The 15854-nt window shown below is 51.7% G+C and overlaps 1 protein-coding gene across 1 annotated transcript in view; it reads left to right on the top strand.

Moving 5' to 3' along the window:
• The first annotated feature begins 10770 nt into the window (after positions 1 to 10770).
• The window catches only part of SIN3B (SIN3 transcription regulator family member B), a 72378-nt gene continuing 67294 nt past the window's right edge, over positions 10771 to 15854 (top strand). Inside the window, exon 1 of the mRNA XM_068234160.1 lies at positions 10771 to 10961. The gene's annotated coding sequence lies outside the window, so the exon portion shown is untranslated. The remainder of the gene's footprint in view (positions 10962 to 15854) is intronic.

The following is a 15854-nucleotide window of genomic DNA, read 5'->3' as shown; positions in this document are numbered from 1 at the left end:
CGCTGACGTCATCGGACGTCCTCCGGGCTGTACTGCGCAGGCGCAGTAGTTCTGAAGACGACCGGAAGCCTCTGGAGCGGCGGCGAGGGCACCTCCTGCCTGCCACGGGCTGGAGGAAGCCCCAGGTAAGTGGATAGGGATTTTTATTTTTTTCAGGTTTCCCTGAACCTTCCCTTTAAATCGGCCGAGCAGGGCCTGAGCGGCACCCTCCGGCGGCTTACCCCATGTCACACACGGGGTTACCGCTAAGGAGGTTAAAGAGGAACTATTAGCTAAAAAATGCCCCCCACCCAAAACACATATGTAAGTAAATACTTGCTCTACTTACATCACAGATGTATTGTAGTGTCCACGTTTTTTGAATTGTAAAATTAGATGACTACTATTCCTGGCAGGTACCATTCTTGTGTCCTCCGGCTGGATCCTGCCCCCCATCCCCGCACTGTTTCTGTGCACAGCGGGGAGGAATAAATGCAGCAGCCACAGACAGGGCCGGGCCGAGGCATAAGCTGGAGAGGCTCCAGCCTTGGGGCGCATTGTAGGAGGGGGCGCACAATTCATTCAGCTGTCATTCCTAATTGTGTTTGAAGCAGAAAGAAATAAGAAAAGGGGATACATAGCAGTGACTGCAAGCCAGATAACTAGATATTAAGGTGTTGGGGAGGTTGTGGGCCCTGTGGCACCTCTTAGTGTAATAGCAATGAGTGTGTGACAGCTGGGGTGGGAGGGATGGAGGGGCGCACTTTGGTGTCTCAGCCTTGGGTGCTGGAGGACCTTGTCCCGCCTCTGGCCACAGACTCACCTGCTAATGGATCCAATCGCTGCCGTTCCCATCTATTCTCTGCACTACCACTGGAGGCAGTGCAGAGAGCATTAAATGATACTGCAGTGCCTGGAACCATTATTCAGGGACTCTGTGTGTGCCGCCTTTATCCTTCCCCAATGTTCAGTGCAGGGAAGAGAGAGTATCCGGCGGTGATGGGTGGCAGAAGGGCTGAGGGGGGCACGGACATGCTACTGGAGGAGGGGGGCAGAGGACAGTGACAGTAGATAGCCTCTGTCCCCCCACCCCCCTCCCTGCGCTCTTACAGTGGCTGGACCACGGAGAGAAGAAGGAGAGACCAAGGCGGCTAATCAAAGAGCAGAGGAGTGACAGAGGCATCAGCCAATCAGGCTGATTCAGCATGCCTGTCACTTCTCTTCTGCGGCCGTGCGTACGCTCTTAGGCCTAGTGCACACCGGAGCGTTTCCGCTGCTTTTTGCGATCTGCTTGCGGGTGCGGATCCGCTAGGGTAATGTATTTCAATGGGCTGCTGCAGATTTTGGATTGCGGATGCGTTTCTGCCTCAATGTTAAGTATAGGAAAACCGCAAACCGCTCTGAAAAACGGCACTTCAGAGCGGTTTGCCAGGCGGTTTTTGTTACAGTAGCTGTTCAGTAACAGCTTTACTGTAACAATACATGAAATCTACTATACCAAAACCGCTACACAAAACCGCAAAACGCTAGCTGAAACGCTGCAGAAAAATAAGAAAAAGCGTTTCACAATCTGCTAGCGTTTTGCGGATCTGCTAGCGGTTTTTGGTGTGCACCAGGCCTTAGAGCCTGGGGGCATAGAGAGAGAAACTGCACAGAAAAGAAAAAAAAAGTAAGAATGATTTTAAACTTTTCAATTGCCTATTAACATCCTTTTTACTAATATATCAGCCTGCAATGTAGAACTGTGTATTTTAATGCTAACAGTTCCTCTTTAAAGGGAACCAGAGGCCCCCAAAAAAAGCTTTTATACATACCTGGGGCTTCCTCCAGCCCCATACGCACGGATCGCTCCCACGCCGCCGTCCTCTGCTGCCTGGAGCCAATTGTCCGCATCACACAGGGCTCCCTCCATGTATGTACGCGTGAGGCTGCCTACTGCGCAGCCTCACGCGTACATACATGGAGGGAGCCCCTGTGATGCGAACAATTGGCTGCATCCGCCGGAAGTGACGGGACCCGGTACCGCCGATCCAGGAAGCGGAGGATGGCGGCGTGGGAGCGATCCAGGCTTATGGGGCTGGAAGAAGCCCCAGGTATGTATAAAAGCTTTTTTTTCTTTCCTCTCTGGTTCCCTTTAATTGAGCAGAGGCTGAGCAATTCAGCCAATCGTTGGAGAGGGTTCAGTCGCATATAGACAAGAGCTATATGACCAGCAGGGGGCACCAGCATGCAGGAAACTCCCTCTCATCTGCCCACTCCTAACTAAACTGCATAAGGAGCTGCAAATGAAGTTTAAAATATGCAAACACTAGTGCACATGACAGGCCACATCAGCAAATTTCCCCATGCTGTCCCAGCCCACCCGGCTACTTTTTCACACCACCCTGCTGGAAAAAAATTCTAGGGAGAACACTAAAGTAGCATATAACATTAGCTATATATATTGCTAATTTGATATGCTTCTGATCTTGACTTTGTCTTGCATCCCACTGACAAAAGTGCCGTGCCAGATAGGCCTCAAATGCTGGTATTTCTTCTGCAGTGGGTGGAAAGGAGGACAAAGAGTCTATAGGCACACTCCCTACCTTCTTACCCAGTGGCATAACTAAGAAGCCGTGGGCCCCATTGCAAGTTTAGCATTGGGCCCCCCACTCATGCTACAGATAACAATTGATACAACACACAATCAGGGACAACCAGTGTCAGAGGTGCAAGAAAGGGATGGGAAACTGTGTGTTAATAATCATTACTATTCAAATGAACTATAGAAGTGAATATTATCAGCACAGGACCAATAAAGAACTAATACTGTGTTTGAGGGGTGGGCCCCTCTAGCCCAAGGGCCCCGATGCGGTCGCTACCTCTGCACCCCCTATTGATATGCCACTGCCTATGAATTGGCCGCCGGGAGATTTGGGCGCAAGCTAAAGCTGAAAAGCGGCGTACCCTGCTCCTGTACAAGTCAGCGCCCAAATTACTCACTGAGCGCTGCTATAGTCTTCTTATTACAGCCTATGGTGGCACCAGCTGCACCCAAATCTCCTGCTCTGGTTTTATAGCGCTTGTAAGGGTCAACAGTTATTGAATACTACGAGATTGTGTACGTTAGTGTTGTCCGGATCATGAACGATTCGGATCTTTGATCCGAATCTATTTTGTGAGTCGAATCATCCGAATCATCAAAATGAGTGATTTGGATCACAAAAGGGGCGGGGCCAGGAGCAACACGCCCCCTCTCAGCGGGCAGCGGGGTCCTGGAAGCAGAGCAGAGATGGATCGCTCTGTTGGAGGGGACTCAGGGGAGCCAGCCTTGCAGGGACAGGTAGAGGGGACATGGGTGCCACTGCCAGATATGTGTAGAGCACACATACTGGCTGCAATGCGCTGCTCATTATAGGCTGTCTGTTCCTAGTCCACCACTACCTAGTCCACCACTACCATGGACAAGGTCTCCTCCTGCCTATCAGCCATCTCCTCCTGGATGTCCGCTAGGTTCCTGAAACTAAATCTAGACAAAACGGAATTTATGATCTTCCCACCCCGGCCATCCACGAACCTCCCAGATGTGCATGTCACTGTTAACCACACTACCATTCGCCCTACCTCTCAAGCCCGTGGTCTGGGTGTCACCCTGGACTCCGCACTCTCCTTCACTTCCCACATCCAAAACATCACAAAGTCCTGCAACTTCCACCTTCGTAACATCTGTAAGATTCGCCCTTTCCTGACCTCTGCCACCACCAAACTCCTCATCCATGCCCTCATAATTTCCCGCCTTGACTACTGCAATGCCCTGCTGTCTGGTCTCCCTATGACCCGAACAGCCCCACTGCAGTCCATCATGAATGCGGCAGCCAGAATTATCCACTGTTCCCATCGCTCCACCACGGCAGATCCCCTCCTAGAATCCCTCCACTGGCTTCCTATCCAGTCCAGAATCAAATTCAAGATACTGTGTCTGACCTACAAATCTGTCCACAAAACTTGTCCAACCTACATTTCCGATCTTACTCAGAGGTACACACCTAGCCGCTCACTCCGCTCTTCCAATGAACTTCGCCTAACCGCCCAACGCATCACCCAGTCCCATGCACGCCTCCAGGACTTCTCAAGAGCTGCTCCAACACTATGGAACTCCCTACCTCCACCCATTAGGGCAGCCCCCTCCTTCAACATCTTCAAGAAAGCCCTCAAAACTCCCCTTTTCACTCTGGCCTACTACCCCTCACAAGTGCTCTAAACCTACAGCTGAACTCTGGTCCCCTACCGTTCGTGTCCTTACCTCTCCCTCTAGATTGTAAGCCTTTGGGCAGGGTCCTCTTCCTTTTGTGTCCTACCTGATCATGCACCTCCATTACTGTGAACCCATGCTATGCATCTGAGTGAACCTAACTTGCCTAATCTACATGCTCAATCCAATGACTAAGCATTACCTGGCACTCATACTGTGCCGTGTGATCTGGTTTTCTATTATTCCTGTATTGTCATATTGCTGTATGTCACCCCTAAATATTGTCTGTAACCTAAATTAATGTTCAGCGCTGCGTAATATGTTGGCGCTTTATAAATACAATACATAAATAAATAAATAGTTGGTACTTATCCGTTAGCCGGGCGCATCCGGCAGGTGGCGCTAATTACTGTTTATTGCACAGGCCCTTTACATCTGTGTCACACTGCGGATGGACTGTTTATTGCACATGCCCTTTACATCTGAGTCACACTACCAATAGACTGTATTGCACATGCCTCTTACATCTGTGCCACACGGCGGATGGACTGTATGGTGTACATACCATGTTGCACAGTGCTGGGTTACCATCCATGCCTCCAACGCTACTCTACCCCCCTCGTACCTCCTACTCCAGGGCACAGCTACTCATATGGGAACATATCTCAGCCCTTCATCCGGAGGACAGGCTCCTGACCAACTCTGTTTGGAACCACGTCCAAGAAATCACCGCTTCTACGTCCTGGCCTCACACCAACCAACGCCGCAGGGGCTGTCGATCAGGTGTTCGGGCGAGGCTGAAGAGGAGAGGCCTGCGGTCATCCATCCCCGCGGTCCTCCTAGCAAACGTCCGCTCCCTCCCTAACAAGCTAGATGAACTGAGACTCCTCAGCGACAAGAGGGAACTCGGTAACAACACCCCAGTCTTCTGCTTTACCGAAACGTGGCTTCATGACGACATCCCTGAGAGTGCCCTCCAGCTCCCAGGTTTCAGCCTCATCCGAGCAGACCGTGACAGCACCCTCTCTGGTAAAAAGAAAGGGGGCGGCATCTGCTTCTACATCAGCTCTGTCTGGTGCCCAAACACCTCCGTACTGGCCAAGAAATGCACGCCAGAACTTGAACTCCTCCTTATCAATTGCAGGCCAATCTACTCGCCCAGAGAGTTCTCTTCCTACGTCCTCGTGGGTGTGTATATCCCTCCTGATGCAGAGGTAAATGCTGCCCTGCGTGATCTCAGTGATACCATCATGCAGTGGGAGACAGCCCTCCCGGACTCGATGTTCATCATCTTGGGGGACTTCAACAAGGCCAACCTCCGTATTGAGCTGCCCCGCTTCCATCAGCACATCACCTGCCCCACCAGAAATACCAACACCCTCGACCATTGCTACACGGTCCTGAAAGATGCATACAAAGCGACACCGTGGGCAGCACTAGGCTCATCTGACCACTGCATCATCCACCTGATACCAACTTACAAAAGGCGCCTGGAAACCTCGAAACCTGTCACCAAATCCTTCAAAGTGTGGTCAAGTGAGGCTAAACTACAACTTCAGGCCTGCTTTGACTGCACAGACTGGAAGGCTCTGGAATCGCCTAACCTGGACGAGTGGGCAGACAATGTATCCTCGTACATTGGCTTCTGCGAGAACTCCTGCATCCCTACAAAATCCTTCAAACTATATCCAAACGATAAACCGTGGTTCTCAAAAAGACTTCGACAACTGCGACGCAGCAAAGAAGCTGCACACAAGTCCGGCAACCAGGAGGACTACAAGAGGGCAAGGAACGACCTAAACAGGGAACTGAGGTCCGCTAAGAAGTGCTACGCGGAAAAGCTGGAACAGAACCTCTCCTCAAACGACTCACGAGCTGTGTGGAAAGGGCTTAAGGCTGCCACCAACTACAAACCTCCCCCTCAGCATACTACACCTAGCACTGAGCTGGCAGAGAGTCTCAGCGACTTCTACTGCAGATTCGAGAACCAGCCAACACCTGTGGGACTCCCACAGCCGCCTGCACAATCCTCTGACGCCCTGGGCCCGAACCCGCCCCCACCGACAGTGAGGGAGGCGGATGTACTGAAACACCTGCTAAGGCTAAATGCTAGGAAAGCCTCCGGTCCGGATGGTGTGTCACCAGCCTGCCTGAAAACTTGCGCTCGTCAGCTTGCTCCCACCCTCTCTTCCATCCTCACGAGGTCCCTCCAGGGAGGCAAAGTACCCGCGTGCTTCAAGAGGTCCACCATTATCCCCGTCCCCAAAAAGCAGGGTACCCTTGACCTCAACAACTTCAGGCCCGTGGCACTTACATCCGTGATCATGAAGGCTTTTGAAAGCATGGTGCTCCCCCTCCTTAAGCACTCCACAGAGGGACTGCTAGATCCACACCAGTTTGCGTACAGAGCAAACAGGTCCACTGATGATGCCATTAACATCTGCTTGGAGCTCGTCTATGATCACCTGGACAGACCAGACTCCTACGCCAGGATCCTTCTACTGGACTTCAGCTCAGCATTCAATACCATCAGCCCCAAAATACTGCAAGACAATCTGGCCGCAATAGGAGTCCACCCCACCCTGCGCCTGTGGATCACGGACTTCCTCACCAATAGGTCCCAGGTTGTTAGGCTGGGCACTATCTCCTCACAACCTAGGATCACCAACACAGGAGCCCCACAAGGCTGCGTTCTGTCGCCGTTTCTGTTCTCTCTGTATACAAATAACTGCAAATCCACGTCAGACTCGGTAAAAGTAATCAAATTCGCTGACGACACGACCATTGTCGGTCTCATCACCAATAATGATGAGAAAGAGTACCGCCACCAGGTTGAAGGTGTCTGTCACTGGTGCAGAGAGAACGGATTGGTTCTAAACACAGCGAAAACTGTGGAGATGATTGTTGATTTCAGGAGATGCGCCTCCACCCCGCCCCCAATCTGCATCGATGGCAAGGAGGTGGAAAGAGTCCCCAGCGTCCGCCTTTTGGGCACAACTATCTCTAATGACCTGAAGTGGAAGGCCAACACTGCCTCCACACAGAGGAAATCCCAACAGAGACTTTTCTTTCTCCGCCAACTAAAAAAAGTTTGGTATGGCCCAAAAACTTCTGACAAACTTCTACACCGCTACAATCGAATCTGTCCTATGCTCTTCCATCCTGGTTTGGTACGCCAGCTCCTCTGCCAGCGACAGACTCAAACTGCAGAGGGTCATCAGATCAGCGGAGAGGATCATCGGGAGATCCCTTCCCTCTCTGGACCTCCTTTACCATTCCAGGCTGTACTGCAGAGCATTAAAGATCACCAGCGACCCCTCGCACCCAGGCCACCGCTTCTTTAGTCAGCTCCCCTCGAGCCGGAGACTCCGGTTCCGGTCCATCTTCACCAAGACCTCAAGGCATAAAAACAGTTTCTTTCCCTCGGCTGTCAACCTTCTGAACTCTCTCCACGTAACTGCCCATCCCCACACCAAACAGTGTGCCGGCACTGCGGCGCACTACACATAGACGGCGCTCTAGCTCAAGCCGACTTTTCTTTTGACTTTCTTTTGGTTGTGTGTTTTTTGTGTTGTTACTTATGCTACATTGTCTCTCTCTGCAAATGTGTTCCTTCCTGACTGCTTGTTTTGTCCTGTATCTGTATCTATATCCTGTATCAGCAGGGCCGGCCTTTGACCTGTGCGATCGCTCAGGGCGCCGGCTTCCAGGGGGCGCTCCTGCCGCCTGGCCGCATGTAGCTGGCTGTGTCCGTTTCGCTCCGCCCCCCCCCCCCCCCCCGTGCGGCCACCGTGATGGAGGGGGGAGCCGCGGGGAGAGCAGCCCGTCCTCTCCCTCCCTCCTCTCCGGGCGCTCTCCGTGCTCCCCCCTGCAGAGTGCAGACTGCAGCAGTGAGAACAACTCACCTCCCTGGTTCCGATCGCCGGCGCCTCTCACTTGCCGCTGGTCTCCTCTTGTACATTGTCACTGATGCACAATAAACTTCCTGCTTAACAGGAAGTTTACTGTGTATCAGTGTCAATGTACAAGAGGAGACCAGCGGCACCGTGAGAGGCGCCGGCGATCGGAACCAGGGAGGTGAGTTGTTCTCTCTGCAGTCTGCAGCAGCATCGGAGGGGGGAGCACGGAGGGTGGCCCGGAGAGGAAGGGAGGGAGAGGTCGGGCTGCCCTCCCCGCGGCTCCCCCTCCAGTATGAGGGGAGGGGAGCACCTACCTACCTACCTAATCTATACTGGGGGCACCTACCTATCTAGCCTGTACTGGGGGGGCAGCTACCTATCTAATCTATACTGGGGGGCAGCTACCTATCTAATCTATACTGGGGGCACCTACCTATCTAACCTATACTGGGGGGGGCAGCTACCTATCTAATCTATACTGGGGGCACCTACCTATCTAACCTATACTGGGGGGGCAGCTACCTATCTAATCTATACTGGGGGCACCTACCTATCTAACCTATAGGGGGGGGGGCAGCTACCTATCTAATCTATACTGGGGGCACCTACCTATCTAACCTATACTGGGGGGGGGCAGCTACCTATCTAATCTATACTGGGGGCACCTACCTATCTAACCTATACTGGGGGCACCTACCTATCTAACCTATACTGGAGGGGCAGCTACCTATCTAACTTATACTGGGGGCAGCTACCTATCTAACCTATACTGGGGGCACCTACCTATCTAATCTATACTGGGGGCAGCTACCTATCTAACCTATGCTGGGGGCAGCTACCTATCTAACCTATGCTGGGGGCAGCTACTTATCTAATCTATACTGGGGGCAGCTACCTATCTAACCTATACTGGGGGCAGCTACCTATCTAACCTATACTGGGGGCAGCTACCTATCTAACCTATACTGGGGGCAGCTACCTATCTATACTATACTGAGGGAACCTACCTATCTAACCTATACTGGGGGGGGGGCAGCTACCTATCTAACCTATACTGGGGGGGGGGCAGCTACCTATCTAATCTATACTGGGGGGGGGCAGCTACCTATCTAATCTATACTGGGGCAGCAGCTACCTATCTAATCTATACTGGGGGCAGCAGCTACCTATCTAATCTATACTGGGGGCAGCAGCTACCTATCTAATCTATACTGGGGGCAGCAGCTACCTATCTAATCTATACTGGGGGCAGCTACCTATCTAACCTATACTGGGGGCAGCTACCTATCTAACCTATACTGGGGGCAGCTACCTATCTATACTATACTGTAGGCAGATCCCCTTTAGTGTATATAGGCTTAGGCTACTAGTCTTACAGTCGCAGATCCCCTTTTAGTGTATTTAGGCAGCAGATCCCCCCCCCCCCCCCCATTAGTGTATGTGTGTGGTGCGCTCACACGCAAAGAGGATGAATTTGGGGGGGGGGGGGGCACCAAAATCTGGTTCTGCTCAGGGCGCTGTGAAACCTAAGGCCGGCCCTGTGTATCAGTACCCTGTACGTGCCAAGCCCAATTCCGGGCACGACCCAGTCGTGCTTGGCGATAATAAAGATTCTGATTCTGACTATTCCCCCTCCAGGCCGACATGGATAGTAGGGAAAGATGTAACTCTGGTGGAGTTTTGTCGCCACCTAGAGGATGCGCCCGGCTAACGGATAAGTACCAAATATTTGTGCACAGTGAACACATTGGAAACTTTTGGCTCAGCACAGCTCAGTAACTTTGCAGGCACTGTGATTGCAGGGCAATATGATCCTCCTGCACTCGCTCTAAACAGCTGCACTTATCTTTTGGGAATACTTTGAGGAATGCTTTCTTTCACTGTGCGACATTTGCATTCAAGGTATACAGATGAACATGTAGGTGAAATATATGTAAAGCATATGATTGCAGCATGTGGGTATTGTGTGCAAGCAAACATTTATGCTCTCTGCTTCCCTCCTCCCTTCTCTGTCCACTCATTGCCCTCTGTCCATCTTCTCCCCTTCTCTGTGTGTCCACCCCCCTCTCCTTCTCCTGCCCTGCTAGTCATTTCACCCCCCCCCCCCCCCCCCCACACACACACACACACACACACACACACACACACACACACACACACACACCAATGCTTCCCTTGTAAAATGATCCAGGATTCGGATCAAAGATCCGGATCTTTTCAATGATCCTATTCGAATCATCCGGATCATTGAAAAGATCCGAACTTCCCATCTCTAGTGTACGTAAACCCTCATACTGCATGAAGGGGACACGCACACACGTACATTTCTGCATAAAATAGTCCAAAACTAGCATGATGAGGCCCAATTCCAGGACTGTATCTCTGTTTAAACATAAAGGTGGCAGCTTCACTCCACTATATGCATCCTTGCTACAAGTGCCCCCAAACTACCAAAGCCACAACCAAGTAACCGAGATTAAAAAACAGCAAGGTCAGCCTTCTCGTTCTCTTCACTGCAAAAATGTTGGAACACCGGTGCAAGCTAAAAAAAACTACAACTCCCCACGTCCCTTGCGCGATAAGCTGCGTTAGTCGACCAATGATAATGAACACAGGCGTCTTTCCTGCGCAACCTACATAACTAGCCGTTTCGACATCAACGCAAACAACCATTCAGAGGTTCCGCTTGCTGACAGACATGAAAAGTAGCCAATCGGTGATGGCTTATTCGGGCAGCACGTATGAGCAGTGCCCAATGAGAGCCGGAATGGGTGGGAGTTACTCATGGTTAGTTTGTGTGAGCGGGTGAGGCCGGAGAAGCTGTGAAGAAGAGTAGGAGGCTGAAGAAGATGGTATGTGCGCAGATTTCTCTATATGCTGGGGGAGGCCGGTGGTGTGTGTAGGGCTGCAGTGGGCAGAGGCCACATGTATAGCAGCAGGTGGGGTGCGAGGTGTGGTAGAAGTGAGCGCTGTGCGCCGAATCTGTCATGGGGTGGGGAACACTGCAGGGGAGGCTATGGAGGGCTAATAGGGATGCAGTAGTGCCCTCGTTATTGGGTGGGCAGGAAGTGGTGACAGCAGTCAGGAGAGCTTGTTATTCATAGCATTGGTAAGATACTTGTACAATAGTGACAGGGGCAGTGTGGAGGAGAGGCCCAGGCTCATTTGCTGTCATAGTATACACCATGCAGTCTTTATTGTACTATCTTTTCACATTTATGTAGTATAAGGCCCGGTTCACATCTGCGCTTTTTTGCGGAATGTAACCGGAACGTATACTGTACAAACGGAATGGATGTGAAAGGATCCAATGTTAACTAATGGATCCATTCACATGCGTCCGTTGGCACGGATATGTTCCATTCCCCGGACCTAAAAAATGCTGCAGGCCCTAATTTTCCGGACCGTTCTGCCCAGTGAAATGGAACTGTACAAAAAATGCTGCAGCATTGGGGCAATGGAAAACGGAACGTTTCTTCACATTAGTGATGAAATGGACCATTCCACGGGGAGGTGGGTACGCAAACTTGAGCGGAGGGAGGGTGCAGTGGCTGGGAGGGTAAAAAACATACCTAATGCTCTTTTGAAGCCGGTGATAGAGGCTTCTGTCGTCTTCCGCGTCATGTGACTGGTCACATGACGTGCTTTGTAGTCACAGCGGAAGAATAGGCAGCCTCTACCACCGGCTTCAAAAGAGCATTAGGTATGTATTTAATGGCAAACTGAGTGAAAACTGATCCGGTCGATCGTTGATCAGATCTGTTTTCACTTTCCATTTGGCAGTGTGCACAGAGCCATCCGGATCCAGTGAAATGCATACCGGATCAGCTCACCAGATCAGTTTGGCTCAAAACGCTAATGTGAACCGGACCTAATGCTGGTCAAACATGGCTTGACGCAGGCTTATCAATCGAGCCGCTGATGGCTCGATTGATAATATCCGACGTGTCCGATCACCGCGGGGATCGATTCCACGCTCGATACCCGCGGGTGGACAATGGCAGCGAATCATGCTGCATGATTGCCCTCCCATTGTCGGTTCTCAATAGCATGAACTGTGCATGCGCTGGTGTTTGGAGTGCACATGGATGGGACCACGCTTGTGCAGTGGAGCACCAGATGGCAGGAATATCAGGGCTGACAGTGGAACAACAGAGGGGCCTCAGAGGATGCTAAGGTACCTGATGAACTATAGTGGAAGCCCCTAGTAAGTTAAAATCTCCAGCTTTGCATCCAGTTCAGGGTTTTTACTATTGCAGCAATAGTCTACTGTGTGAATTAAGTGACCCTCAATTTCTACTGTCTGCAGTATATTGTTTGTGTATAGACTACTGTAAGGGTGCCCATGATTTACTAGATTTTTGGTATCCGTATCAGGCCAATCATAATGATCAAATCTTGCAGCTATCAATGCTGCAATATGGCCACTCGAACAATCATTTTGATCGATTTCTGACCAAGATCTGTTGAAAGGATTGATCAGGCATGCTGGAAAATTTTGGTCACAAGGGCTCAATCAGGTGTGCAATGGCGTTCAGTTTCCCAACAACCGACACACCACTGGCTGATCTCCCCAAAAGTGTATGTGTACACCCCAGGCCTGTGGAGAGTGTGGCAGGCTCAGCTGTCATGCCAGCATGACGCCTGGCCTGCTGTCAAGCATCTTTTTGAGTTGCCACCGCGAGCGTCTGTACAATGTGACAGTGCCACATGTACTGATGCCATTACGTGCAGCGGTATCACGTGTGTAGCAAGCGCTCGCGGTGTAAAGTTGCTGGACACAAGGAAGCCAGGAGTTGAGCCGGTGTGACAGGTGAGCATGCAACACTCGCCACAGGCCCAAGGGGTTGGGTGGGGGTGGCCTCAGCAGGAGGAGGTGTTAGGATGAAATCTATTGGCAGTCTTTCTGCATTGTATGGGCAGGCAATAGATCACTATTATCAGAGGGATCTATTAACTGCCCACACACTGCAGACAGACTTCGCAATTGCGCATTGCGATGTTGCATAACGGCTGCTCTTTAATGTGGCTTACTACAATGCACCACTTATATGAACTTCACTGTGGTGCTTGTGTTGCAGTACAAAGTAGTGAGACATGGTAATGCACTGCATGCAGTGAGTTACCACAAAATGCGTGTGTTATTGGTGATGCTTTGTTCACACATACACAAATCTGTACAGCACGGGTCCAGTCCTGTCAGTTTTGCCTCAGTTTTCTATCGGTTTTACCTGACTGGACCGGAAATGTACAGATTTATGTGTGAACTCATCCATAGAAGCACATACAAAACTGATGCCAACTGTCAAAAACTGATAGGACAAATTTTTTTTTTATGCATAAACCAAGCCTTACAGTGAATCATACTTTACATTGACTGTATGCTGCATTGTATGCAACACAATGCATGGGTAATGTGTGGCACCTCTTTCTCAATCTGTTGCGTTCCAGCTGTCACAGGGAACACCATGCAAAGGTCACTGTGAACGAGGCCTCAAATGTCTATTTTATCTGGTCATAAGTAGGCATTCCACTAGCTTACCACTATAACTTAAAGAGACTGTGTAACATAAAAAAAAACCTATGGGGGATACATAACCTGGGAGGGGGAAGCCTCAGGGTCCCAATGAGGCTTACCCGTCCTCTGTAGCCTTGGGGAATCCAGCGCTAACTCCTCTGAAAGTCCATTTACAAGTAGTGCGCAGGCACAACAATATTTACCTACTGCGATTCTGCGCAGTAGCGGCTCTTCAGGCTAAGGTGGCAATAGCTGAGCCCGATCGTATGCGCAGATATACGATTCGGCACGGCTATTTCTGCCATAGCCTGAACGAAGAGCTAGGCCTGCGCTGGATCATGATAGGCAAATATTTACCTCGCCACTTTTCGAGGACTGGATTGTGGGACAGCGGAGGATGGGGGGGGATTCCTCGTTAGGATCCAGAGGCTTCCCCCTCCTGAGGTAAGTATCCCCAGAGATTTTTTTTTTTATGTTACAGGTTTTCTTTAAAGGAGTACTGTAAGGGGGGGGGGAGGAGTTGAACTTACCTGGGGCTTCTGACTGTCCCCCGCGGACGTCCTGTGCCTGCGCCAGGACAATACGGTCCTCCAGTCCCCACCACCAGCTCACTTCCGGAATGGGAGACTTTAATGTCACAAACCACTACGGCTGCGGGTCCAGTGTTCTCCCCAGGACTAATTAAGTGGGCGGGCCGCCCGGCTGTTTTGAAACCCCGCCCGCCTAGGAGGAGCGCTCCTCTGCCGATCTATTAACTTCCAGGCAGCTCAGCTAGCGGAGGCTGCAGCCCAGATACGCATGTGAGTGGAACTCACGGGGAGACTAGTGCTGTGTGACTCGAGGCTGGGGAGAAAGCCTGAAGCTGCAGACAGACCTTCTCCCCTCTTCCCTGAGCGAATCCACACAGCGTCTCTCTTCTGGCAGCGTCTCTGTTCTGGCTGCATGAATGTCAGACTGCAGCCAGTCCCATCCCTTCCAGGCAGCTCCAGATAGGTTAGGACTGACTGCACACGACGATCACCAGGGTCGTACTGACTGAGTGTCGTCGTGAGCCACCGGGGGATTTCCTGGGGGCCTCTTTGAAGCCATGCCCCGCCCACAGGCTTTTACTCTGAACTGGAGTGGTGGGGCTAGGGCAGGCAGCCAGTCCATCATGTCTCCCGCAGCTGAGAAGAGCGGGGTTTCTCGGCATAAGCTCCGCCCCCGGCGACCGAAACTCCGCCCCCATAGGACTCCCGCACAGAGGAAGGGTTGCTCCAGCCCTGGGGAAGCTCACCAGGGAGCATGTGTGTGGCAGGTTGAAGCCCTGCCTGGAGGAAGTTGTCTCCTGTCCAGATGAAGCCCCGCCCCCAGAGGAATAGAGGAGGAATGGACAGCTGCAGCCAAATGCAGTAAGTATCTACCTGTCTCACTAATTCCAGTGACCTCCTCCCTAGCCCCAGTGACCTACTCTCTACCCCCCAGTGACCTCCTCCCTAGCCCCAGTAACCTTCTCTATACCCCCACTAGCCCCAGTGACCTCCTCCCTACCCCCACTAGCCCCAGTAACCTGCTCTCTACCCCCACTAGTCCCAGTGACCTCCTCCCTACCCCTACTAGCTCCAGTCACCTTCCACCTAACCCCCACTAGCTCCAGTGACCTCTCTACCCCACTAGCCCCAGTGACCTTCCACCTAACCCCCACTAGCCCCAGTGACCTTCTCTCCAGCCCCAGTGACCTCCTCCCTAGCCACGGTGACCTCCTCCCTAGCCCCAGTAACCTTCTCTATACCCCCACTAGCCCCAGTGACCTCCTCCCTACCCCCACTAGCCCCAGTAACCTGCTCTCTACCCCCACTAGTCCCAGTGACCTCCTCCCTACCCCTACTAGCTCCAGTCACCTTCCACCTAACCCCCACTAGCTCCAGTGACCTCTCTACCCCACTAGCCCCAGTGACCTTCCACCTAACCCCCACTAGCCCCAGTGACCTTCTCTCCAGCCCCAGTGACCTCCTCCCTAGCCACGGTGACCTCCTCCCTAGCCCCAGTAACCTTCTCTATACCCCCACTAGCCCCAGTGACCTCTTCCCCCCCACTAGCTCCAGCGACCTTCTGCCTCCACTAGCCGCAGTGACCTTCTCCTTTCCCGCACTAGCACCAGTGAACTCCTTCCACTAGCCCTAAAGAGCTCACAATCTAATCCAACCAGTCATAGTCTAATGTCCTACCTTATTATTATTATTATTAT

The sequence above is a fragment of the Hyperolius riggenbachi genome, chromosome 1 (assembly GCF_040937935.1).
Source record: "Hyperolius riggenbachi isolate aHypRig1 chromosome 1, aHypRig1.pri, whole genome shotgun sequence".
Taxonomy (NCBI): domain Eukaryota; kingdom Metazoa; phylum Chordata; class Amphibia; order Anura; family Hyperoliidae; genus Hyperolius; species Hyperolius riggenbachi.
This window is presented reverse-complemented; position numbering and strand designations above follow the sequence as displayed.